The sequence below is a fragment of the Mesoplodon densirostris genome, chromosome 19 (assembly GCF_025265405.1).
Source record: "Mesoplodon densirostris isolate mMesDen1 chromosome 19, mMesDen1 primary haplotype, whole genome shotgun sequence".
NCBI classification, from domain to species: Eukaryota; Metazoa; Chordata; class Mammalia; order Artiodactyla; family Ziphiidae; genus Mesoplodon; species Mesoplodon densirostris.
Genome location: NC_082679.1, coordinates 57,311,391 through 57,337,615, shown reverse-complemented (window position 1 = coordinate 57,337,615; position 26,225 = coordinate 57,311,391). Strand labels below are relative to the sequence as shown.

The 26,225-nt window shown below is 49.2% G+C and overlaps 1 protein-coding gene across 2 annotated transcripts in view; it reads left to right on the top strand.

Annotated features, from left to right (window-relative positions):
• Positions 1 to 26,225, top strand: part of MAF (MAF bZIP transcription factor) — a 364,562-nt gene that overhangs the window by 301,793 nt on the left and 36,544 nt on the right. The gene's annotated exons all lie outside the window — the stretch shown is intronic.

The following is a 26,225-nucleotide window of genomic DNA, read 5'->3' as shown; positions in this document are numbered from 1 at the left end:
CTGGAGCTTTGCCTTTCTCGCACGCCCTCTTTCCCACGTGACTCTGATATGGGGGTCCAAGGACCATATCTTCAGAAAAACTGCTCTCCAGCTTTTCCAGGTGTGTAGCTTAAGAATCCTCCTCTCTGCACCTAAGAGAGTGCTGGAAAAGGAAGCCACGATTCCAGGTCTGAGGTTACACGTGGCTGAGCAGTGTCCCAAACGGACCTTAAAATGGGGGCCAGTATATTCCTCTAAAGTTCAGTCTGCACTGCCAGACAGTATTTCTTTAAAAGCTGTGGGGAGAGGAGCAGACAAATGCCCATGTGAAGCCAGGCATCCCTCAAGGAATTTAAATGGGTCAGGAACTCTTAAAGAATTTAAATGAGCATGAAATAGGTAGAGAGGGTTTTCTGGGCCAATATGCAAGCCAAATAGTAAATAACTATTTTCAGCGCTGAGTTCGGTTGGCCAATTTGCATATACATGTGATGCTGTGCGTTTCTATTTTTACCATGTAAATGTGCAATCTGTAAAGAGAGCCCTGTGCCCCGGTGGAAATCCAGGCTTGGGCTGTTGGCTGGGAAGAGCTGTTTTCGGTCTGGCTGGACCTAGCATTCTGTATTTTAACGAGTCCAGATGAGAGCTGAGAGATGGGCAAAGAAGAGAGAGGGCACACAGGGAGGTTTCTTGAGCCCTTGTAGAGCCAAGATCTCCCCTGCAGCAAAATGCTTATGTCTGAAAAACGGAAGTTAAAGTGGAAAGTCGGATGGCTTGCTGTGACACCAGGCTTGCATGGTTTAAAACAACTTCCCGCTGTTTTTTTTTAAAAACCCACCCAAATTTTATTATGACTTTGTTACGATTATCATTGATTATTATATTATGGTGATTATTATGATTATTGTCAAAGTGTAGGTATTACATCTGCAGAACTAGAAAAGCTCCCTGCTTTTCTCCTTGGTGTCTTTTGAGTTTAGAGGACTGAGATAAGCCAGATGGAAGGGTTACTGGCAAATCTCTTGATGCTTTAACTTTGGCCCAGTACATGGTTGCCACTCAGGCATTTGTAATTACCCAATAGGACCCTCCAAGGGGCGACTTTGTGGAGTGAACTTGACATTGCCCTTTGGATCCTGACACATTGGAAAGTAGTATAGCTTTTCACTGTTTCTTGCTGCAAGAACGCATATTAAGGAAAGGTCTTGCAGAATGAAGCCAGCTTTGCCTCAGTCCCGAGGAGGATGGCGGTCGTTGGCAATGGTTTGCTTACCTTCTGCTCACAGGCTCAAAGATTGCTAAAGGGTCAATGATGCTTTGCTAAATTACCACTTATGCTGGCAGTTTCTAGCCCTTGTTTGCCGCAAATATCAGGAGACTAACTTCATTAAAAAGAACCTATGGGAATTCCCTGGTCGTTAGGACTCTGTGTTTCCACTGCAGGGGGCATGGGTTCGATCCCTGTTCCTAGTTGGGAACTAAGATCCTGCAAGCCACTCGGAGTGGCCGGAAAAAAAAAAAAAGAGAGAGAGAGAGAGAAAAGGAAAAAGAAAAGAACCTATAATTGAGGAACACGGGACGTATAAATTGGTCCTAAAAGGACCTTCCTTCCCTCCAATACCACTACCTTTGCGCCCTTTCTTTTTTTTTTTTTTTTTTTGACAAATTATTGTTTCATTTAAATGGAAGATGGGCAAAGTGGAGGCTCCAGCTACCTCCGTGTGCAAGAGATGAGCACTTCTGTTTGAGGAGAGGGTCAAACAGCTTGATGAAAATTCAGCTGTAGTTGCCCAAGTTTTCCAAAGGCAGGATGAGTGCCCAAGGCAGAGAGAGTCTGGAAGTTTGGTATCATAGCCTCTGCTGGGTTCGCACATGCTTTCATTTTCAGAATATTAGTTCCTTTGTCAGGTCTAACCCTGAGTCAGTAATGACTGCTTAGCAGTTGGTTATGGCATATTACAATATGTGGTCAGTTTTCAGAAACTACCTGATTGTCGTGACATAGCTTCAAGGATGTGCAAAGTGTTTTCTCAAAAAATATTTTAAAGCACTTTTTAAAAAAAGTTTGTGTTTCCCTTTCTCTTAGTAATTGAAAGAACATAAAAGTGAACTGAAGGAGATGTTTATCAAGCTTTGGGGCTATAAGTTAAGCTTTTGGGGTCTTCTTAACAACATAAAGATGAATGCTTTCACTACTCCAGAATAAGGACAATTTTTACTAGTTTCAAAGAGCTCTTGAAAAGAATATACTGTAAACTTTTGCCGAAGCTGCAGCATCTTTGAAATAACTTACTGTGAACTGTGAGGAAATTTCTTGTAATATATTATGACTTGCTTCTCTAGAAAGGTGGTTTCCTTTGCCATCATTGAGTTGAACAGAATTACTATTCATTATCTTGTGAAACCGTATCTGTCTATCCATCCATCCATCCATCCATCCATCCATCTATCCATTTACTCATCCACAGTGCCTATCACTCTGCTGATTAGCAGAGATACAGAGATGAATCTGAAACATTCCCTATTTCCTGTCCTCAAGGAGCTTAGGGTCTAGTACAATAGACCCTTGGCTTGTGCAGGTTTAACAGTTTCTGAGAAACCCAAAGCTTTGTGACTGTATCACCTGTCATTTTGCTACTTCATGGATGTGAATGGATTTACATGGTGTCCTCAGTGAAACTAATGAAGAAGGAGGGATCTTTGAACCAAAGGGTGAGCATAGCTGACAGCCCAGCACCCACCCTGAGATCAACTTTGTGGTTTTGCAACCGTAATCATTCTCCTAAGAGGATAAAGCACTGTTTTCGGGGGTACAAGAAACTCCCAAAGAAAACTCTCTGCTAACGCTATTTATGGAACTAAATACTTCCTGCTTCCCAGTCGGCAGCTTTTTTGCCTCTTCAGATGCCGTTCCTGCAGGTCAGGAGCAGCACTTGTCATCCTTTATTGCTGGAGTATCTTTATCCCAGTATTCCAAGAGGTGACTGACTGTTTTGCCATCTTTTTTTTTTTTTCTTTTTAACCCATTTTACCATGAGGCCCCAAACACTGGGACCCCTGTTGGCTTATTCCACGTTAAAGTGTCGTGGTGTGACACTGCAGATTAGTATCCTCAGTGTGGTCCTTGCTGTCCACAGACAGAAATGCAAGGATCTATAATTAACACAGTAGGGGAGAGCTTGTGTCTTAGGTGTAAAGGACTGCAATGGATTTCCCCCCAAAATTTCTTCTACGAGTGAGCTCTCTGTGCTTAAGATGGGATTTGAGATACAGACAATTGGTTTACAGAACTCTTTTCAAGAACACAACTAACTGCAGAAAGCAAGGGTTGCCTTGAAGATACAGTACTCAGTGCCCTGTGGCTCTCTCTTGTATGTGTTATAACCTCTGACCTCTTGTATTAAAGCATAGATTGTCTTTTCTAACTCTGCAGGGGCCCCTTCCTCCCCCTCCATTTCCTTTTTTTTTTTTTTACATCTTTATTGGAGTATAGTAGCTTTACAATGGTGTGTTAGTTTCTGCTTTATAACAAAGTGAATCAGTTATACATATACATATGTCCCCATATCCCCTCCCTCTTGCGTCTCCCTCCCTCCCACCCTCCCTATCCCACCCCTCTAGGTGGTCACAAAGCACCGAGCTGACCTCCCTGTGCTATGTGGCTGCTTCCCACTAGCTGTCTACCTTACGTTTGATTTCTCATCATCCCTCTTTACTTTGGGATCAGCAACCACATTCACCTCATAGCCTTCGCTCGCTCACCCCCATTTCTTTTTCTCCATTGCTTCTATGCATTTGACTCTATTAAATGTCCAGTCCCTAGAAGTAGAGCATGAGATAGTGATTCCTGTGGGGCGGTGTGGGGGGGAGTGAGAGACAGGGATGATGCAGGCAGAGACTTGCATCTAGCTGAAGTCGGGGCTCTGGAGTGGTCCCCCTGGGCAGTCAGCCAATGGCTGCCGGCTGCCCCCAAGGGCAGGGCATAACCTGCAGGCATTTTTAGACACTGAGGCTTCTGATGGCCGAGGGCAGTTCTCAGGAGGAGCGGGTGGGGGGCTGAGAGCTGTGAACAGTAAGGGTTGGGGACACCAGCCTGGTACCTAGGACCTGAGCACGGCGTCCACGGCATCACTGCTCCCACCCACCCTTTGCAAACCTCCGGGAGAATCATCAGGCTCTCCCAACCTTCCCCCATAAGACTTACGCGTTCGCTCAAGCACCGCTTGATTCAGGAGAATTAAGAACCCCTCTTTCTTCTTGATTTCAGTCTATTGTGTTTATTTTCATCCATGACTTCTTTCATAGCCACTGACTCTTTCCAGCTGCATGGCACATCTTAACGATGTTCTGTGGGCTGCTTCAGGAACCTTCATGCTATTTCTGTCAACTCCATTCAAAGCTCATTTGTAAGAGAGGGACTTCCTGTTCATTATTTCTGTTCCTGTGCGTCGGGAGGATTTATTGTGAAAATTCGTATTACTGTGATCCGTTATTACCCATAAATCACCTCGGCCTTTCCTGATGGCGTCATCCTTCTCCCAGCTGGCTCTGCTCCCTGGGCCGTCACCTCCATCACACCTTGTAGTGGGGACTGCGTCTCTCTAGCTGTCCTCTGGCCCTGTCCCTCCCCATGTGGTGAGGACTCCAAGGGGCCACCCAGATACCCCTTGTAGACTATCCTCTGGGTAGCCAGGAACCTGGGATCCCTCCTGCCTGCCTCTGAGTCCTGTGCAGCCTCTTCCCCAGGTCAGGGCTCCTAAGAACTGGCCAAACCTGGGCTGATGGGTGGCCGTCAGGAAAGGACATTATAGACAGAGCTGACTGTATAGACCGGAGTATGGACATGTATGCTGGGTTGAATAGTGTCCCCCCAAATCCATGTCCACCTGGAAACCCAGAGTACGACCTTATTTAGAAATAGAGCCTTTGCAGATATAATTAGTTAAGTCAAAAATGAGGTCGTGGGCTTCCCTGGTGGCGCAGTGGTTGAGAGTCCGCCTGCCGATGCAGGGGACACGGGTTCGTGCCCCGGTCCGGGAAGATCCCACATGCCGCGGAGCGGCTGGGCCCGTGAGCCATGGCCGCTGGGTCTGTGCGTCCGGAGCCTGTGCTCCGCAACGGGAGAGGCCACAATGGTGAGAGGCCCCCGTACCGCAAAAAAAAAAAAAAAAAAAAAAAAAAATGAGGTCTTCCTGGATTCAAGTGGGCCTAAATCTCATGACTGGTGTCCTTGTAAGAAGAGAGCACAGATGCCCAGGTCGTGTGAGGACACAGGCAGCGATGGGATGATGCAGCCACAGCCGAGGTTCCCGTAGGATTGCTGGCCACCACCGGAATCTGGTTGAGACAAGGAAGAGTCCTCCCCTGAAGCCTTTAGAGGGGCCCTGGCCCTATGGACACCCTGCTGCCCACCTTCTAGCCTCTTAAACTTGAGAGAGTACATTCCTGTTGTTTGAAGCCACCTAGTTTGTGGCACTTTGTTACAGCAGCCCTAGGAAACCAACATGCTATATACCCAAGAGGCCCCTGCAGGTGGGAGAAGGAGTCTTAGGTGGAAAAAGAAGGGTGATCGGCCCCAAGCTCGTGTTCGCTGGGCTTCCAGGTTTGGGTACGGAATTCCAGGGGATCTAAAACTTTCGAATTTGAGCCCTCCAGATGGTTTCGAACAGGTATTTGGCAAGAGAGGAGGATTTCTTTTTAACAGTGTGTTCGTTTGCTTCGTACCTTTGAGAAACTTAGACTCCAGCTGTACTCCTGGCCCAATCTTCACAAAGGTTGGGGTGAGCCTGCCCCCGACCTTTTCTCTCCTAGTGTTTACACGAAACTAGGTTTATCCCCAAAGTCCTATTTGTGGAGAAGCTTCTACTACAGCCCCGGTTAAGCATCACGTGCAAGCAGCTTAACCTTTTCTGGATTTTCTGAAGTGTAATTTTTTTCCCTTCTTGAAGAGAGCTGAAAATCACTTCTGGTTAGTAGGGCTGCTTATCGGGCGGGTGGTCTTCCTGCTTCCATATCGAACGAAGGCCTCACAGCGGCAGCAGAAGAGCTCCTCTGCCCTGGAGCCCGTGACGGGGAGGCAGAAACCAGGCTCCAGATCAGGGTTGCAGGAGCACGTCCATTGCCCCCAGACTGAATCCCTTATTTGATAACATTTTCCAAATCAGTGTGATTCAGGTGGGCTTTTTATGATTCGCCCCCGATCGTCAATGCTTTGGTAAGGCTCTGGAGCAGTGGTTATGTAGATGGCCAGCTTGTTTGTAAAAAGGAGGGGGGTGGAGGAGGAAAAGGGAGAGAAGGAGAGGAAGCCACCCCAGAGAAATGAAACTCAGTCTTCAAAGGGGGGCTCCAGTCTGCGGTATGAGTGCCCATACACCGGGTGCTGTGCTGTTAGGAGAGAAACAGAATGTGGTCCTTGCCCTCCAGGGGCTTATGGTCCAGTCGAGTCAGGTCAGACTCACAAGTGGGGATCAATCCTCGGATGTTCCTCTCTCCGCCCCTGCACCTGTGACCCAGGGACCCACCTGCAGAGGGCACCTCATGCCGTCCCCATCTGAGCTCACCTCTTCTTCGCCTGGCCCCATGTCCCATCCCCCTCAGCTACTCAGGAAGCAAATCCACGGAGATGTGGTCACGGGAGGAACACAGGACAGAATGGACGGGGGGCCACCAACCTTTCTGTGTTCCTTCACGGAGCGCGGAACCCCTTTAAACATCAGCCCCGTCTGCTCCTTGCCCCAGGTTGCTGTCGCTGTCATTCCCACCTTCCGTACGAGGGCAGTGAAGCTTAGGGAGGCCATGGTGACACCGCCAGAAACAAATGGCAGGGTGACTGGCATCCAAGGGTGTCCGTGGAGGTGGGACGGGGAAGCTGAATCAGTATTCTACCCTTTTTTTTGCAAGCACGGCTGGAGAGGAGTCACCTGACTCTGCGAAGCCACTGGTTCATGTCTATAACATGTTAATAACAGCGTGACCTCCCTGGGAGTGGGAGGTGAGAGCTGAATGACAAAATATATTCAGAAAGCTCAACGCGTTCCTGGGAAAATGGGAAGCAAACATGTATTTGGGAGGTGGTGCAGGACTTGAAATTCTGTGTTCCTCCTGCTTGAGCAAACAGGTTTTCTGTTGTCCGTTCTCTGCCATCCCTTCCCCAGGCACAGGGCACCTCATCCACTTACAGTTTAATAGACCCTTCCAGAAGGCTGTGCCTTCACCCCGAGATCCAGGGCTGGGCCCGGGCAGCTCTTGGGGGTGGGCAGCTCCACAGGCTTCCTGAGTATGCAAATAACACACACTAAGAGCGAGGCTGGGTTTCTGAAAGGGTGAGTCCCTCTTACCCAGGAAACCCCGAACTGCGGCTCAGTGAGGCTATAAGCAACTCTTGTGCTTTCAGACACGGGAAGAGGGTGCTTTAAGCAGGCATCTTACTTCCAAAGGCTTCATTTTAAAGGCAAGGGCCTCTGAGTCCTGAACACGAGAGAGAAACACAGTGCTTGGGTGAAGGGAAGATTGGATTGTTAAGCCAGCTGGAGGATTGATTTGCAGGAGGGAAAAAAAATCTTGGAAAGAGATTTTGTCTTTCTTCTTCTCTATACCAACAGGGCACAAGGATTTGACTTCCCGAAGGAACAGTACACTGATTTTGAGACTTACAATTTTTAAGCATGGTATTTATTTTCAGTCAAGTAATGGAAGAATCATAAATATGCAGCTTCAGATGATCCAGAACTAAAGACTCACTTTCCCCTTGAAAGGTCCCCACTGACCCCTGCCTGCCTGCGGCAGTGGAAGCTGTCATCTGATCCCCAGTTCTCACTGCTGTCTCTGAACTTGGGACGGATGAGGGCCTGGATCACCCAGTCCAGTCCTAATTCGACCACTAAGTTCTGTGGAAAGGAAAGAAAAAAAAAAAACGTTTATTCACTTAGTGCAGCAGTTTTCTTACCTTTGCAAATGGAGGAATCACTGGGAGGCACGAGTAAAAGTGCAGGTTTCCAGGCACAGTCCCAGAGATTCGAACTCAGTAGTGCTGGGTAGAGCCTGGGAAGCTGCATTCTTTACAAATGCCCCTCCCCCCTCCCACCTCCAGGTGATCCTTAAGTTTGCTGTTCCCAGGGCCACACTCAGCACCTACTAAAGACCAGACACTCCACAAGATACTTCTTCCAGCTCCCAAATTATTGATTTCAGGAATTGTTGTGTTTATATCCATAAAATCTTATTACAAAATAGTCATCTCTGATTTTACAGATGGAGAAGTTAAAGCTCAGAGGGATTCGGTAACTCCCTCCTGCTCACACAGGGAGGAAGTTGTATGTTTACTAGTATCTCTACGATTCCTAAAGCCACACACTATTTCATCTCCCTGACAAATAGAGGTGCCTCTTTCCCCCCCGTCAGTAGATATGGCAGTAAGTGCTTTAGTAAAAGTAGGTGCTGGGCTTCCCTGGTGGCGCAGTGGTTGAGAGTCCGCATGCCGATGCAGGGGACGCGGGTTCGTGCCCCAGTCTGGGAAGATCCCACATGCCGTGGAGCGGCTGGGCCCGTGAGCCATGGCCGCTGAGCCTGCGCGTCCAGAGCCTGTGCTCCACAACAGGAGAGGCCACAGCAGTGAGAGGCCCACGTACCGCAAAAAAAAAAAAAAAAAAAAAAAAAAAAAAAGAGTAGGTGCTAACAAGAGTAGATACTAATCGCAGAGGGTTAAATAAGGTAATATTAGGTTTAACCATATGAAATTGTTGACATTCAACCATGAATAACCTACAAAAGCAGCAATTTCAAACGGATCTAATAATTGTAAAGTGCTGGGCAGAGTACCTGGCATACAGTAATAGCTCAGTAAATATCTAGTATTATTAGAAACTGTTGTGGGTAGAATTGTGTTCCCCAAAAGATAGGTCGACATCCTAGTCTCTGGTACCTGTCAATGTGACCCTATTTGGAAATAGTCTTTGACGATGTAATTAGTTAAGTCAAAATGAGGTCATACTGGGTTAGAGTGGACCCTCGATGCAGTGATTGGTGACCGCATAAGGAGAGAGATTTAGATACACAGGCACCCAGAGGGGAGACAGCCATGTGAATACAGGAGCAGAAATTGAAATGATGCAGCTACAAGCCAAGTAAGCCAAGGATTTCCAGTAACCACCAGAAGCTAGAAGAGATATGAAAGATGAATCCCCTAGAGCTTTCGAAGGGAAATGGCCCCGCCGACACCTTGATTTCACACTAGTGGCCTCCAGAACTGTGGGAGAATAAATTCCTATCGTTTTAAGCCACCAAGTCCATGGTCATTTGTTACAGTAGCCCAGGGAAACTAACATGGAAGCTTCATCCCTCTCGTCGGCCTTGTGGTCACCACCCCCACCCCATGCATCACCATCATCTTCTAGAGGACAAGACAGGGCAGCAGGCTCAGATCCTAGAACGGTGAGCTCTGATGGGTGCTGAAGGAGTTCCTCAGTGTCAGTCACATCTTCTGCTTAGACTCACCCAACCCAAACAGCTTTGATTTCCACCCAAATTTTTTAAAGATCCTTTTATGACACACACACACACACATTTGTGCTTTTTGATGCTTTCCCAAGCTCCCTCCAGCTTGTGTAATGTAGACTTCTCCCCAGGGAAATGTTCAAGAGACAGAGAGACGGAAAAATGGTAGCCGCAGAACACTGGGTAAACATCAGCTCCCTTCCTAACCTTCCTTTCTTGGATGACAAAACTGTGGCGGGCCCCCCAAATCCCAAGGAGGCCCACTTCAAACATTTATTTGGATCAGTCTAAAGGGTCGAGGACCTACTATATAAAAAGTCCCCTAATGTACACTGTTCAAACAGACTTCCCTGGCACAAAAATTCCAAAATGGAGTCTGTGGTCCATTTCATATTTATTTTTCAATCAAGACAGGGTTTCCAGTGACCTTTGTTTCAATTTTTGGACAGAAGAGACACTTCATCATGGTTCCCCTCTTCTTCTCTCCTCTCACCAAAAATGGAAATGCAAAATCATGATGCTCTAAATTCTGTCCGTTTAGTGATGGGATTTTCCAAATAAAAGAGCAGAAACAGAAGCCATGATTGACAGTGGGGCAGAATATATATATATATATATATATATATATATTTTTTTTTTTCTCGGTACGCGGGCCTCTCACTGTTGTGGCCTCTCCCGTTGCGGAGCACAGGCTCCAGACGCGCAGGCTCAATGGCCATAGCTCACGGGCCTAGCCGCTCCGTGGCATGTGGGATCTTCCTGGATCGGGGCAGGAACCCGTGTCCCCTGCATCGGCAGGAGGACTCTCAACCACTGTGCCACCAGGGAAGCCCGGGGCAGAATATTTAAAATCTGAATTGTCCAAGACAATCTGCTTAGGAGAAGACCCTCTGGACTCAGTCTTTACATTTGGGTCCCATCTCACTGGGTCTGCGACCTGCCTGTGTCTCAGGTTACTCATCTTTATGAAGTCAGCGCTATCCTATCGCTCACATTTAGAGTCTGAGTATGCAATGAATAATGAACAGAAAGTTTCGTAGAGTGACATGTCACGTAAATTCTCAGTAGTAACTATGACTATTATTTTTTTTTATCTGTAGAGAGGAAGGTCTTTACTTTGCCCTTTCTATATTTCAGAAACTTGTAAACTTACTGCCAGTGTCATAGGCATTATTTTGCAGCTCAGACGGTTTAAGCAACATACCCAAAGTCACATAGCTACTCATCTCCTGAATTGAAATTGAAACCTGGCGGAATTTAACCTGAATTTAATTTAAACTTGAATTTAATTTAAACTTGAATTTAAACCTGGCTGGACCCCAAAGTCCGTATTCCTTCCTCTATACCATGTTAGACTGTCCAGAGTATTTTCACTCAAAATGAAGCTCCCCTCATACAGACATGACCCATGACCTTAACCCTTGGCACTGAGCCTTCCAAGGTGATAGCCTTCTGACCACCTTGATCTGGCAGAGAGGAGGAGACAAAGGGACAAAATAATCTCATCCAAGTTTAGACCTCTGATTGGGCTTTGGCAGAGGTCAGTCAACCAAGGCCAGGTGTCAGGAGCTGGTGAAAGAACACCAAGCCCAAAGGACCAGGGATGCACATGAACATTCTGGACAGGACGGAAGGAAGTGGGTCAAAGTGGAGGGCGGCAGGCAAAGGAGACAGGGCCGTGGTGACAAGGACCGTGGGTGGTTGGAGTGTTAAAGGAACGTGGTTGAGGGGAGATGAATGGATGCAGAGGAACGGATGAAGCAATGAATGAATGAATGATGGCTTTAACCCAGCATCGGCTCTCGGTGTGCTGTGAGGTCTTCCCTGAAGGCCAGAACCCTTCCCCGGTCTACCCCAACCCCAGGGAGTTGAGAGATGGGTGGGGCCGCTGCGTCACTAATGATAGCTGCCCTACTTGGGGCCCTGCGTGGGGCGATGCTGTGGTCTCGTTCATAGCGCATCCGTACCCGTATCCGCGCGCAGAGATGAAAGCTCCCGCCGCCCCTCTGCTGAGGCATCTGGCCCCGGGAGCTGCACGCATGGGGCCCAAGGGGAGGGCGGCCCAGAACCGGGCTGTGCTCCCCCTTCTTGAGTCTGTTACTCTCGGGCCGGGACTAAAGGGGGCTTAGGTTTCTGCACGTTTCATGTGGCGTCTTTCAAAATTGAAATCCACTTGAAGTGGTTTGGGTTTTTCTCCTCCCCGCCTGGTGTTGGCTGTAGCGAAATACCTTCAAACACAGGCAGCGCTGCTCCGCGCCTGTCCCTGAGCGTGTTCAGAGGAACCCGGAGACCCACATCAAGCCACCCTTTCCATCAGAGACGCCCCGGCTGGGGCCCCGCCTGCTGCGCACTCTGGCAAAGGTTTTCTTTTACCCCCCCCTTTCCCCCTCCACCACTGGCTCACATGTGCTCTTCTCTGGGAAAACACACCAGCCTTATTTCTCTGAAGGACTTACTTGGAGAATTTGGAAGGCCACAGCAGGGTCCCATATCCGGTCTGGACCCCCATTTTGCTCTTTGAGTCTGTGGGGAAGACAGAGGGGAGGTGGAGGGGACACTCATCCTTCACCCTGCTGTTCCGCCCTCCCCGGCGCTGCTGGGCATCTTTCATTTTTCTGCGTCTTCTACTAAACTCCTTATTCCCCCATTTATAACATCTTTGAAAGAAAACATTTAGTCCTGTTGGCTAAAGAGTCAAGAAAGCTGGATCAATTCCCCAAGTCATAGCCCACAGACACATCATGCCCCGTTCCAGTACGTATGTTAGAGCACGGTTTCTACCTGAGCCATGGAGACGTGTATCCATAGTCCTTTGTCAATATCAACAGTCTTTATCAATATCAACAGACCTGTCATGGGAGAGAAAATAACCAATCAAGGACCCATGGATATTATTTTAATATTTTAATTACCCAGGGCCTGTGACCGTTGACTCATACATAATTATCGAGGTCGGGGAAACTTGGGAGACTGGGTAATTCAACGCAATCTCTCTGTTGCAGCTAAAGGAATTCCAGCCCAAAAGTTTTATGTGACTTAGCTGAGGAGGTCACGGGGCACTTGTTCTGCTGCCCTGAATGGCCTTATTTGTATTATGAGATTTAAAGGTATTTGTGTACATTAGGAGACTTGGAAATTTTAACAGGACCCTATGGAGGTTGTGGGCCCTTTGAGGTCTGTGTTCCCCTTTTCGTAAATGGAGAAGCAGGGATCTGGGTCTCTGATGTGGTTCACACTCACAAGCTTTGGCGATGTCGTTTGTACCCAAATCAGAGGGGGCAGTGACTTACCAAGACACGCTGTTTGGACCTCTCAGCAAATTACAGCAGGAACGGAGGTGTCCTTCCCAGCCTGTGCCTCAGTCCACACAGACCAGGGCCAGTGGGGACATTCTCCATCCTTCTCCTGCCTACAGTCACCACTGCATTTATTTCTTGAGAAATGGCTGGGCCAGAAAGCCACTGCATCTAGATTTGAGATTGTACCGGAAGCGACTGAGTCCTGCCTAAGGCGAGAAAGGGCTAGGGCAAAACCTCTCCTTAGTGGCTTGTCTGCGAAATAGAAAACAGGAGTGATGGGGTCTTCCAGCCCCCTTGCTTTCAGATGGGGAAACTGAGACCCAGAGACTGGGATTGAGTATCTCAAGGTCTAACAGAGTCAGAACAGAGTCAGGACTCCCAGCTCTTGGCCTGTTCTTCTCCTCTGTGCCCTTGGCCACTTCTCTTAGCTGCAAGGCCTGCTGTGATGCTTGGGCTTCCAAGAAGTGTGTCTCACATGTCCCCCTGCTCACTCAAGCCAGGAAAGAGAAAAGCCCCTTGCAGCCCCCAGGCCAGCACACAGTAGGACTCATATACTGGGTGTCCTTCCCTAGTGGGTGCTCCTTTTTTGGACGCTTCTTTTGCGGGCTGCCCTCTCTGGGGGCTGGCTGTGGAGGGAACATGCTTCTTAAGGGGTTCCTCCCTCCTTCCGTCCCAGCTGCTCCATGATCCCTAATTTCTGTGCCTGTCAGTTTTTTTAGGCCCTTACCCTCCTCAGACCCACCCTTTTAAGTAAGGAGAGGGAGCTCGGAGACTTGTACATCTGCAAAGTGCAAGATGAAAGGACAGGATGGCAGGAAAGCCCAGAAACCCCTCAGAGCCGTGCTCTTTGTCTGAAAGGAACCAATGCATTTATTTCTTGAGACATGGTTGGACCAGGTTCGCCTCCAAGCCCAGGTTTCTAGATTCAGGATTTTACTGGAAGGAGGCAGGTCCCTGCAGAGTCGGCGATGGGGCTCAGGTGGGACCTCTGTCTGACAGGCTTGCCTAGGAGATAGAAAGTAGGTCTGCGGAGGTCAGAGTTCATTACTTCCCTCCGCTCCCTTTTCTCAGTTTGCCATCCCTCCACCCCCGCTGGGGGTGATTTGCATGAGAGGAAGTCAGAGACGCAGGGACAGCCCCGGGCCTTGAAGTTGCAGGCCACAGAGGAGGAAGGTGAGCCAGAACCAGAGTGATTACCATTCTGCTCTGGGCCCTGAACTTCACCGGGGTTTCAAAACGACCGTATCTTCACCGTGACCTTATTTCTGCACGAGGAACCGCAGGGCACCATTAATCACAACTAGTTTGTAGATTTAAAAAAAAAAAAAAAAAGTAGGCTTGGTGACAAAACAGGGGCGTTGGCTCATTTGGGATGGGAGCTGTGGTTAAGGTCCCTGCTGTATCCGTACCCCCATTTGCCAGGGAGAGGGACAGGTGGGCAGACTCTAGTCCAGGGTGACCCATCTTCACACCTGGCAGCTGGAGGACCAGCCATGGTGGAGCCAGGAGGAAGGTGTGACTCCCTCCCTCCAGGCGTCCGGATCCAAGGGGCCGAAGTGTGTGGCCACGACCAGCGGTCACTCCTGATCCAGGCACATCGGCCCCTGCGTCTGATCCACTTTGCATTCTGCATACAGAACTATTTTCAGTTCTCTAAGGCAAACGCTAAGACGTCTTGGGGTGAGCAGCGGTCTCAATAAGCACTTTGTGCTCAGCGTAGGTGACGGACCTTGGGGTTAAAGGTGATTAAAGCTGCTTTTCACAAAGACTTGGGTAAGGAAAGGCAGAAAGAATGGAAACTAGCAAACATCAATTAAATACCTGCTATCAGCTCGGGGCTTTTACCTCCCTTAATTCTCACACTCTTAAGAGATCCTGAATATTATTCCCATTTATCAGGTAGAGAAATAGAGGCTCAAAAGGGTGAAGTGACTTGTCCAGGGTTGGACCGCTAGTAGGTGAAAGAGGAAGAACTCTAACCCAGAATAATCTGACCACAAAGCTTGTGAGTGGGATTTTGTCTGCCCTCACCCCGCCCCCGGCCCCCTCCCTGGAGCTGCCAACACATTAGGGATTTATTTCTCTGGATCGGAGCCCTTGTTTGAAAGTGACGCACAGACTGGGTGGGCTCCCTGTTATATTGGCTCTTGTGCAGCTTGATTTCTTTCAGGCGAGAATTTCAGCTATTTCTCCCAGTTATTTTCAGTTAGACCAGCAAGACGGCTCTTTTTTCCTTAACTTTTAAGGAGCCCCATGCCTGTTGCAGCAAATCTTTTGGCCTAGTTTTCCTACAGAAATGTGGTTCCTAAGGGGAAACCAGGATAGTGATTGCTAACATGTATCGTGTTCCAGCATCACAGAAATTGTTTACTGTGCAGTATCTGAATTCACTTTCACAATAATCCCACAAGGCCAGTGCCACTATTATTGTTCCCGTTTGATAGATGAAGAACTTGAAGGCTTAGTGAGGTGAGGTAGACTCGCCCCAAATCATGGAGCTGGGAGCAAAAGATTCAGGTTTCCTCCAAGCCCTTGTTTTCAACTTCTGGGTCGAGAGAACCATCTTTTTTTCCTGCCATGGGGTGGATGCAGTTACCTGAAATTAAATTGCGTGAGCTGGACCTGATTTCTACCCAAGAAACTGAGAAGCACACGTCTACACCTCATGGTCATGGAGGGCATGATGGATTCAGAAGGGCCCCCCCTGGTGACCATTCTGGTTATTTTTGGATCTGTTGTTTGGAGCAGAATAGTCCTAACGATGTTAGGTGAGAGTTCAGAGACCCAGCTCCCCTGGGGAGGGCGTGCCTCAGTGGTGACAGCACGGCTGGGGACTGAGGTGAGATCCAGCGCGTCTCCTGAGCCAGGAAGCCAGGGGAAGGTCACACCCCAACCTGTGCTCACAGGGACCTGAGGATGGGCAGGAAAAGCAGGACCCAGCCCAGCCCCATCCTCACCCCGCCTTCTAGACGCGGTCAAAAGACAGTCTGTCATTTAGGAATGTCCTTCCAGACGCTGTCCTCCTATCCTCGTTACGAGCATGTTATACTAAAGGGCCCTTGACCTATGTTCCCTCCAGAGGTCCTGACATAACAGCCTTGAGGTAGGTGTTGTGTTATCCTTTTCAGGCTCACAGAAGTTGAGTAGTTTGCCCAAGGCCCTGAGGTGGAAGTAACCTGTGTCATGCTGCCTGGCTCATCACAGAGGCAGTGCCCCCCACCCCGTCCCTGCACCAGCTGATTGGCCTCGAGCCCTCAGTGCCCTGGCCCGTCTGCGCATCGTCACACTTGGCCCCAGAAGGACAAGCCCGCAACAGCACACGAAGATTCCTTACAGCTGTCATGTGGGAACCCTCCCCAGGCGTTGCCCTGCTCCCATTCTCCTCCGTTCCCCCTGAGACACACACACACACACACACACACACACCTATACACACAGATGCATACACACACACACACACACACAGTCTGCAAGTTCACGGTCTTCATGTACTTTCTTGCTTCCTTATTCTGGTCAGGGTGTTAGGAACAGAAACAATGCAAGTCGTTTCCAGGCTGATGGATCTAACATCTAACTGCCCACGCATACCCTCCAGCGCTGCACTTCCGTGGCAGGCATAGTAAGCTGCCCCATTCCAGATGGTGGCTGCTTCATCTGTGTGGGTGTTTATGGGCAGAGCCTCTCTGACAATCCACAATGATCTATAACTTGAACACAATAAACCTTTGTTGCTTTAAGCTTCTGAGATTTGGGGGGGGGCGGTCTTTAGCCTATCCTGACTCTACAGTTTATTACGTGGATAAGGGATTATTACTAAGAGTGATTCAGAGTCTAGTAGTGGAGACAGATGGGTAAATAGTTACAATAACTCATTCATTCAACAACCATTCATTTAGAGCCACCCTGTGCTCAGCCGTGCTCTCATCTGGGAATGTAGGAAGTCTTGTGGGAGCAAAGGGAAGAAGTAAGTGCCCACTGTGACACCCTGTGAACATTTCTGTCTTCTCACTTCGATGGTATGAGCATCACTGGTTTACAAATCTCTCTCCAGCAAGGCAGGCAGCAGGCTCTTACTCAGTGCCATGCCTGCCAAGCCCAACACGCTGCTTGTCACATAGTAGCTGCTCAATTAATACTTATTGAATGACCTCATTTATAAATGAATCCACCCACGCCACTCCCCTTAATGGTCCCGAAGTGAGCCATTGACGTTTCGAAATGTAACTCTTACATAAGTAATAACAGTGCAGCATCATACATGAAGGGAAGATCTTCTTGATATCATGCATACAGCTCTTTCCAGAGAGACGACCCCAATCCAGTTGTTCCATGTGCTGCCTTGTTGCTTTTTCCCTCTGTTACCTTCCCTCCCTCCCTCCCCTCACTTCCATGATAGCCAGAGAAGCTGTTACTTCCTCTTTTGGGGCTCACCCCTCTGCCCTGGTAGCCCTCACACCCTACCTACCTAGTAGCCCAGGCATGCTACTCACGCCTCCCCCTGAGTCACTGGGCTGACAGGTCTGGGTTGGGGACCCAGGAGAAAGACAGAGGTGAGAAGAGGCTGGGAGGTGAGTCTGCCATGACCGCATGAGAAGTGAGACCCTGGTGAAAACATTAAGGGAAGTCAGACTGAGCGAGGGCTGATGGATGATTGACGTGCATGAGGATCATATTTAAGATTAACGGGGCTTCCCTGGTGGCGCAGTGGTTGAGAGTCCGCCTGCCGATGCAGGGGACGCGGGTTCATGCCCCGGTCCGGGAAGATCCCACATGCCGCGGAGCAGCTGGGCCCGTGAGCCATGGCCGCTGAGCCTGCGCGTCCGGAGGCTGTGCTCCACAATGGGAGAGGCCACAACAGTGAGAGGCCCGTGTACCGCAAAAAAAAAAAAAAAAAAAAAAAAAAAAAAGTTTAACATGCTATCTTTACACCTTGACATTTTGCCCACCATCTTACACTTAATGAGTTTAGGTTAAACAGAGGGACTACATCCTTACTTAATTAACCAATGGAGATAACAGTCTTGAAAATTAGGAATAATAGTAATACTTTTCATCTATGGAGTATTCGTGTGTGCCTAGGTGCTTTGAATATATTATCCCCAGTGGCAGATGAGGAAACTCATACCGGTGAAAAGATTACTTGATCTTAAAATCGGTTGCTTTTTTCTAAGAGCTTCTTGAAGAGTTGATTTCAGCGGAAGATCAAGGATTAGTAACAGGCGCGTTCCTGTCACCACCGGTTTCCCCTTTGACTTCACAAGTCTTCTTTGAGCATCTCCCAAGTGCTTGGTACCGAATGAAAATTTGCGAAGTATGGGGTCAAGGGATCTGGTCCTAGAAAGCATGAGGAAGGCAGCAGCTTCTGCCTGCCAGGTGTGGACCTTCAGATCCATGGCAAACTAGAGGGGAGAAAGGAATTTCCTAGAGTTTAGACATTTGCATATCAGGAAGATGCTTGTTGTGGCTAAGGAGCATTCAGAGAACTCTTCCTGGAGGAAGGCTTGGTTTTCGTTTCAGAAGATGACTGTGTCTTTTTTTTTTTAATTTTATTTATTTAATTTATTTATTTTGGCTGCATCGGGTCTTTGTTGCTGCGCGTGGGCTTTCTCTAGTTGGGGTGAGCGGGGGCTACTCTTCATTGCGGTGAGAAAAACCATAATCCTTTTATCTGACCCAGTGAAGGCATCATTTGCCATTGAGCACAGCCTGGCTTCTGGGTTTAAATCCTGGCTCCAGCAGGTTCTCAGTGGGAAGCTTGGACCCAGTTATTGTTATGTAACCTCATCAATAAAAAGGGCATCGATTAGAATGCTTAGTTACAATATGGATTCAATAAGATAACGTAGGCAAAGCGTTTAGCACCGTGTCTGAAGTGACGGTGAGTTTCAAGGGCAGGCAGCTGTTCTGATTCTCATACTGCTGGCCAAACCCCAGATGGTTTCTCTACTCTGTTCTCCCTCTGGATAGCGAGGGAGAACACCTGGATTCAAGTCCCAGCTCTGTCGTTGATTACCATGTGAGCTCACTTCTCAGTGCTTCACCTTTTCCGTCAAAGGGGCGTGAGGGATTCGAAGCTTCCGAGGACCTCTTCCTTCTCAGAGAGTCCTCCTGATGGGGAACCAGGAAGAGGGGTCTCATTATTGCAGACATGCTGATCTCCTAGCCTTGCCTCCCCCCTTTCCATCCTGCATCCGCCTCTGAGCCTCTTGCCATTGGTCTCTCAGGACATGAACGGGGTGAGTTTCCTCTGGTCTCCTGCATCCACGGGGAGGCTGTGTTTGGCTTGCCTGCTGGTGGGCTCGGAGCAATCTTACCACATGGGAAGCTTATATCTAGGCTTGTCCCTTAGGGATGACACACACATCCAGGTGCCAGAACCCATCTTTCAGGAAACCAGAGGAATTTAGAGTTCTGGGACCACCTAGAAAGGGCAGTTACAGACCAAGTGGCATCCAAATGGAAAGCTTGAAGCCTGCTCTGCAGCCCAGGGTCGGAGCCCTTGGAAAGTGTGTGTTGCCAAAAAATAGACAGTCACAAGAGTAGAGCCCGTCCTACTGGCAGCAAACTCCCCTGAATCTCCAAGCTAACCATCACGGAATCTTAGAGTTACAGAGAACCCTCCTCCACCCGCCTCCCCTTCCCCTCCACACTTGACAGAAGAACTGCTTTCAAAACCTGCGGTTTAAAAAGTAGCATAGACCCATGATGGGCAGGAGAAAGAGAGAAAACGGAGTCAGGGGAACAATGAGCCCCCGGGTCACACAGAGACAACGCGTTGTCACGCAGAAACCAAATGAGAGTTCAGAACTTTGCTGCTGGAGCACCATCCCGTAGGGTGGAAGGTTCTGATCTGCATTCTAAATACATCTTGGGTTTTTAGGGAGAACATGTAAAGAGAGAGTGTCTTCTCTTCGGCAAAGCCAGGGATGGGACACAAACCACACCCTCCCAAGTATCCTTTTAGTGTTTCTAACTCTCTCTGGCTATCCCCCACCCCTCTCTTGACCTCACTCACCAAATGCTCCCCAGTTGGCAGGTGAAGACGACTAAGGTGAGGAAGCTGCAATGACAGAGTTGCAGTGGCAAGGAGCTTGGGTATGATTATGTGCTTGACACCTGGGTTAGAGGCTCAGCTTGGGGCAGTGTCTCCCTAGGCCGCTGTCCATCCTCAGGGGTGGGGCCCGTTCCTGGCCCACAGTAAGAACTTGGTAAATGTATGTTGAATGACTCACGTGAACACTCGGCCACCCTGTATGCAGCAAATACCAGACACATCTGTACTTCTGCACCCAGTCCCAGCATGTGGGTGGGCTTTTCCCACACCACCAAGCAGTTCTCTGACACCAGCAGGGTGTTCTCCAATTCAGCTCACTTCTGACACTGTCTACCTAGCGGTAGCATCGGATCCCACAGGTTTAGGGCTTGGTTCTACACGACCACTCCCTCCCCCCACCCCCCAACTTCAGACACCAGTTGCAAGTCCAGGTTGTCCCCTGGGCTTCTGACCAACTGGCTATAGTTCGAAGGTTCCCAGAACCCCATCCGTGGGTTCGATTAATTTGCTAGAGCTACTCCCAGAACTCAGAGGAACCTTTTACTTACTCCGTCACAAGTTTGTTTATTTATTTGTTTATTTATTTATTGGCCACACCGAGCAGCATGTAGGATTTTATTCCCCAATGAGGAATCGAACCTGTGCCCCCTGCATTGGAAGCACAGTCTTTTTTTTTTTTAAACATCTTTATTGGAGTATAATTGCTTTACAATCGTGTGTTAGTTTCTGCTTTATAACAAAGTGAATCAGTTATACATATGCATATGTTCCCATATCTCTTCCCTCTTGCGTCTCCCTCCCGCCCACCCTCCCTATATCCCACCCCTCTAGGTGGTCACAAAGCACCGAGCTGATCTCCCTGGAAAGCACAGAGTCTTAACCACTGGACCACCAGGGAAGTCCCTAGATCACACGTTTACTATGAAAGAATATAACTCAGGAAGAGCCAGATGAAAGTGATGCATCAAGCAGGGTAGGGGGAAAGGGCTGGAAGCTCCCATGCTCTCTGGGCACCCCCTCGTCCGAATCTTCATGTGTTTACCAACCTGGAAGCTTCCGAACCTTCTTGTGCTTTTTATGGAGGCTTTGATGCACAGGCATGATTCCACTACTGGCCATCAGCAGTTGATTCAGTTTCCAGCCCGTCTCTCCGAGGTTGAGAGGTGGCACTGTAAGTTCCAACCCTCTAATTACTTGGTTGGTTCTTCCCAGCAACTAGAGTCCCCAGTCATAGGTGGATCCAGAAGTCGTTATCATTAACATACCAAAAGACACCTTTATCCATTACGGGGGATAAACCAGAATGGAAAAAAATATAAAAAAGAATGTGGATATATACATATATATATATGCATAATTGAGTCATGTTGCTGTACAGCAGAAATTAACAGAACATTGTACATCAACTGTACTTCAATTTAAAATAATTTTTTTAAAAAGACACCTTTGTCACTCTCATCACAGGAGATTCCCAGAGTTTTAGGAATCTGCCAGAAAAAAGGACAGAGAACCAATATTTATTTCTTCTTATAGATCACAGTATCACACATCCTAGGGGCAAAATGGCTGCCTCTGAATTCCCCTGACTTTTCTTTGGCACGAGCTGCGGGATAAATGTGAATCTGATTTTCCTACTTATCATTCTGCTTGAAACAGACAAGAAAGTAAGACACCAGTGTCTAAGTTCTTCAGAGACCGCCATAATTATTTTTCCCCCACTTCAACACCACCCACCCACCGGCTTGTGGACAAAGTATGGCAGCCCTGTAATATTTGGGAGAATATCACCCACTCAGGTAGTCTCCAAGCTGGGCCTCCTTCCCAAGAGGAGCTCGGGGTAGCGTAATCATTGAATCCTTCCCCAGGGCCCCCAGGAGAGCCCCTGACTCGGAGCAGATTCTGCTCCAGAGGGCAGAGGTGGTGGTAAGGCTCCAGCAGTACTGCCCATCCCCCTGGGTACACCTCCGGCCCTCCGTCATTTGCTTGCTGTGCTCCAACGGCCATGATCAACCTTCCACTCTCACGTCTCCATGCCCTGGTACTTGCTGTACGCTTTGCCTCTGGAGCCCTTCTCTACGGGTTGAATGAACAGAACACATAGTTGCCCGAGGCCCTTGACCGAATAGATTTTGTCTTGAGGCTTTCTCCCTAGGTCCCGAGCATTTAGCCCCCAAAGTGTCCCAGAATATTTCTGTCCCAAGTCTGATGTCTTACATGTTCTATTGCTTTAGGCACAGAGCCCAGAGGACTATTTTGGACAGAGCTTAAGGCTGTGAGTAATAGAACAGGAGTTTCAGAATGTGGATGAGCGTGGTTCAGATTTCAGTTCTGATACTTATTGGTTGTATAGCTTTCTACTCTCCAGACCTCAGATAGTTCATCTGTACAAAACACCCACCCTGCCTGGTTGTCGTGACAGTGACACCTAATAACATAGGTAAAGCTCGTGCGACAGCATGTGGTCTGTCATAGAAACTCCACAGATGTCAGTCCCCTGCATTGCCATTCTGTCCTGGGTCTGACTCCCTGGCTGGGGGGTGGCGGACTGGTTGCTCCCTGAAGAAGCAACTGCGGTGCTGTCCTCGCCGCTCTGGGAAGGGAGAAAGGCTGAGTCTCACGCTTGTTCAGGATGTTTCCTGCAGCCAGTGTGGAATGGCTCCTGGCAGCCCGTTGAGCCCCGTAAGGAGAAGGGGCTCCATCCTCACTGACCCCCTCCGCTGCCTAGGCAGCACTGTGGGCTGGGCGTGAGTCATGGGAGTGTCGGAGAAATTGTCACTCAGGCTATAGGCCCTGCCCTCATCACCCCCCCTCTCTTAAATAGTTTTTTTGTTTGTTTGTTTTTAGATGTTGGGGGTAGGAGTTTATTAATTAACTAATTTATTTTTGCTGTGTTGGGTCTTCGTTTCTGTGCGAGGGCTTTCTCTAGTTGCGGCGAGCGGGGGCCTCTCACTATCATGGCCTCTCTTGTTGTGGAGCACAGGCTCCAGACGCGCAGGCTCAGAAGTTGTGGCTCACGGGCCCAGTTGCTCCGCGGCATGTGGGATCTTCCCGGACTGGGGCACGAACCCGTGTCCCCTGCATCGGCGGTGGACTCCCAACCACTGCGCCACCAGGGAAGCCCTATCCCCCCTCTCTTGAGGAAGCTTCTCATTTTGTGAACCTGTCACTCTGCTAAGCCCCCCAGGGCCAGCCAGAAGCGGCTCCTCTGTGGCCGGCCCCCACAGTGCCCCTGATCCCCTCCTGTCTCCACGATGGGGGCCTGAGAAGCCCCCGAGGATTCCGTGACTGAGAGAATGGCAGTTCTTCGTTCACCCACTTCGTTCCTTCTCTCCCTAACCATTACTGATCACCTGCTGAAGGAAAGGTCCTGAGCGAAGCTTTAAACTGGAAAGATGGGTGGGAGCCCTGGTACCTCTCACTCTGCTCCGTCCCGGCTCCCTCACCTGATCAGGGTCCAGTCAGCTCTCTCCATCCCAGCGCCCCTCACCTGCACCCCACGTCTTCTGCTAAACCCCCATCTCCTCTCTTTTGGACCCTTAGAACAGTCTGCTCACCCTTTTCCCTTATCCTGGCACACCAGACTGTTGCCTGAGTCATCTTTCTAGAATATCAGTCTTGTCCTATGAGTCTTGGGTGTGCTGTTTCCCACCTGGAACTTGCATTCTGTTATATCAATAGTTTCCTCTAAAAGAGCTCACTTTTTTATTTTTAACTTGGTCTTACTCCAGGCAGTATCATCCATGAAGCACAGATTGGATGCCAGTTGGATATCATACCAGTGTGAGTTTTAAAAAATAAGTAATACAATGAGGAGTGTTTGTTCATATGACATCTAAGGCTTTTTCAGGCACGGGTACTATGCTGCCTGGGGAATGTTGGCCTGGGGAAGACTGTCAGCACTCATTTACTTACAGGCTCTTTATCTAGCACCTACTGTGTGCCAAGCAGTGTTGGGGATACAGCTAAAAACTGACCAAATTCCCTGCCCTCCTCGAGTTTCTACTCTAGTGGTGAAACAGACAATAGGAAAATAAGATAGATGAGTCAAGCGTATACAGGCTTTTAGTTGATGACAAATATTAAAAGTAAACAAATGAAAATAACAAAGGGGGCAGGAAAAATCCAAGGGTAATAAATAAACTCTGCCTGCCTTTCCAGCTTAGCTGCTCTCCCTCTAATTTCAAGCTCTCGACAGATAGTTCCCACAATGCACTGTGCCTGTAGGTCCCACAATACACCATGTCTGTAGTCCCCACAGTGTTCACAGTGATCATAGTGCCCACAATGCACCATGTCTATAGGTCCCACAATGCACTGTGTCCATAGTTCCCACAATGCACCGTGGCCATTTCCCCACAATGCACAGGTTGTCACATCTCCCTGCCTTCGCTTGCTTGCTGGTTTTCTGCCAGGACCACCCTGCTCACATATGCCTCCGGTTAAATCATCTTTTTTCTTTCCAGTCCACCCTAACACCCTTCCCTGATTTCTGCTCCCTAACCCCCATTAGAATTAAACCTATCCTCCTCTGGGTACCTGGGGCCATTTCTGTAGTAGCGCTTCTCAGCCAATAGGGTCTGTCCCTCCTGCTGGACCCTTTTAGGCTGGGGTGGTGCCACCTTTGTACGTGCTTCCCCCGCCGCCAACTAGAAGCCTGGACCACGGCATCCCGATAGCCCGGCAATCCACCTGGGCCTCTGCTGTCCTACTTGGAGGCTCTCAGCCAGACCTTGGTGTCTATGGGTGGTGCCTCGTGGGGGTGAGCAGGATGCCCGGCCCTTCCCTGTTATCATCTCGGCATCTTTTTGGACAATGCCGCCTCTTTTGAAAGGTTAGAAATGAATAATTCTATAGCAACACATCATTTAGAAAGTACATGCCCTCCCCCAGTTCTTTTCCCTGGTGAAGATGAAACCATGCAGAAAATTAGGAGCGCCTCAACCAGTTAGGCAGGGCAGGTGGCGTGACCCACTGGTGTGACCTTCTCTGGGGCAGACCTGCAGTGGCACTGTTTCCAGAATCAGGCTGTGCTAACCCGACTCCCGGGAGTCTTTGGTGCTTCCTCCAGGCTGTTCCCTCTGCTTCCTCACCCCATCCCTGCTCTGATTCCAGTCTTACCTGGGCCCCAGGGTGCCCCGTGACATGCTGGGTGGGAGGCCCTGAAGAGACGAGACGTACCCCATGACCGTGAGCCAGTCCACCAGATTACAGCAATACGGTCCTCCTGTGCTTTCAGCCAGAGGCCAGGGCCGTGGGACCAGTGCCCCACCACCCCAAGACACCAGCACAGTCAGCATCTTCTCTAGGGAAGCAAGTTTTCACGTGCAGCCAGGAGCCCCTGTTTCACTGAGTAAAAGCCTCTTTCTTCCATCATTTCATTCATCTACTAATGATTTACCGACCACCCGCCCGTGCCCTGCATGGTTCTTAGCACTGGGGAGACGCACGTGGACACGACTGACCAGCTCCGCTATCCTGGAGCCCACCTTCTAGTGGTGGGGGGAGTAGGCACTCATCAAACAAGCAAATACACAGTACGGTTACCCATCGTGATCAGGGCTGTAGAGAAAGTGCGGGGACTTCGTGGGGCCTCCGTGAAATTCTGAGTTGATAAAACCTGAATGACAGAAAAAATCCATCCTGCTAGGTGGTGGGAGGGGAGAAAGGTGGGAGGTGTGAACGAGATGTACAGGCATAGGAACAGAACGTGCAAACTGCTCACCTGCAGAGGGAGCTTGGCACTTTCATGGAGCAGGAGGGAGGCCAAGGGGACTTGGGCTGATCAAGGAAGGGAGAGGGCAGATCAAAAGGAGGTTCGGGGGCTTCCCTGGTGGCGCAGTGGTTGGGAGTTCGCCTGCTGATGCAGGGGACGCGGGTTCGCGCCCCGGTCCAGGAGGATCCCACATGCCACGGAGCGGCTGGGCCTGTGAGCCATGGCCGCGGGGCCTGCGCGTCCGGAGCCTGTGCTCCGCAACGGGAGAGGCCACAACAGTGAGAGGCCCGCGTACTGCAAAAAAAAAAAAAAAAAAAAGGAGGTTCGGGCCAGAGGACCTAGTAAGGATGTGGCTTTTAGTCCTGATGCCCAGGAAAGCCATTGGTGAGTTTTAGGTGGAGAAGTACCACAAGTGGCCACTCATCCTGGGGGTGCAGGGATGCTTGTGAGGACATAGAATGGGGAGCTTTTTTTTTTATTTTATTGAAGTATAGTTGATTTACAGTGTTGTGTAATTTCTACAGCAGAGTGATTCAGTTACACATATATGTATTCTTTTTCATAGTCTTTCACATTATGGTTTATCACAGGATATTGAATATAGTCCCCTGTGCTCTACAGTAGGACCTTGTTGTTTATCCACTCTGTATGTAATAGTGTGCATCTGCTCACCCAACCTCCCACTCTA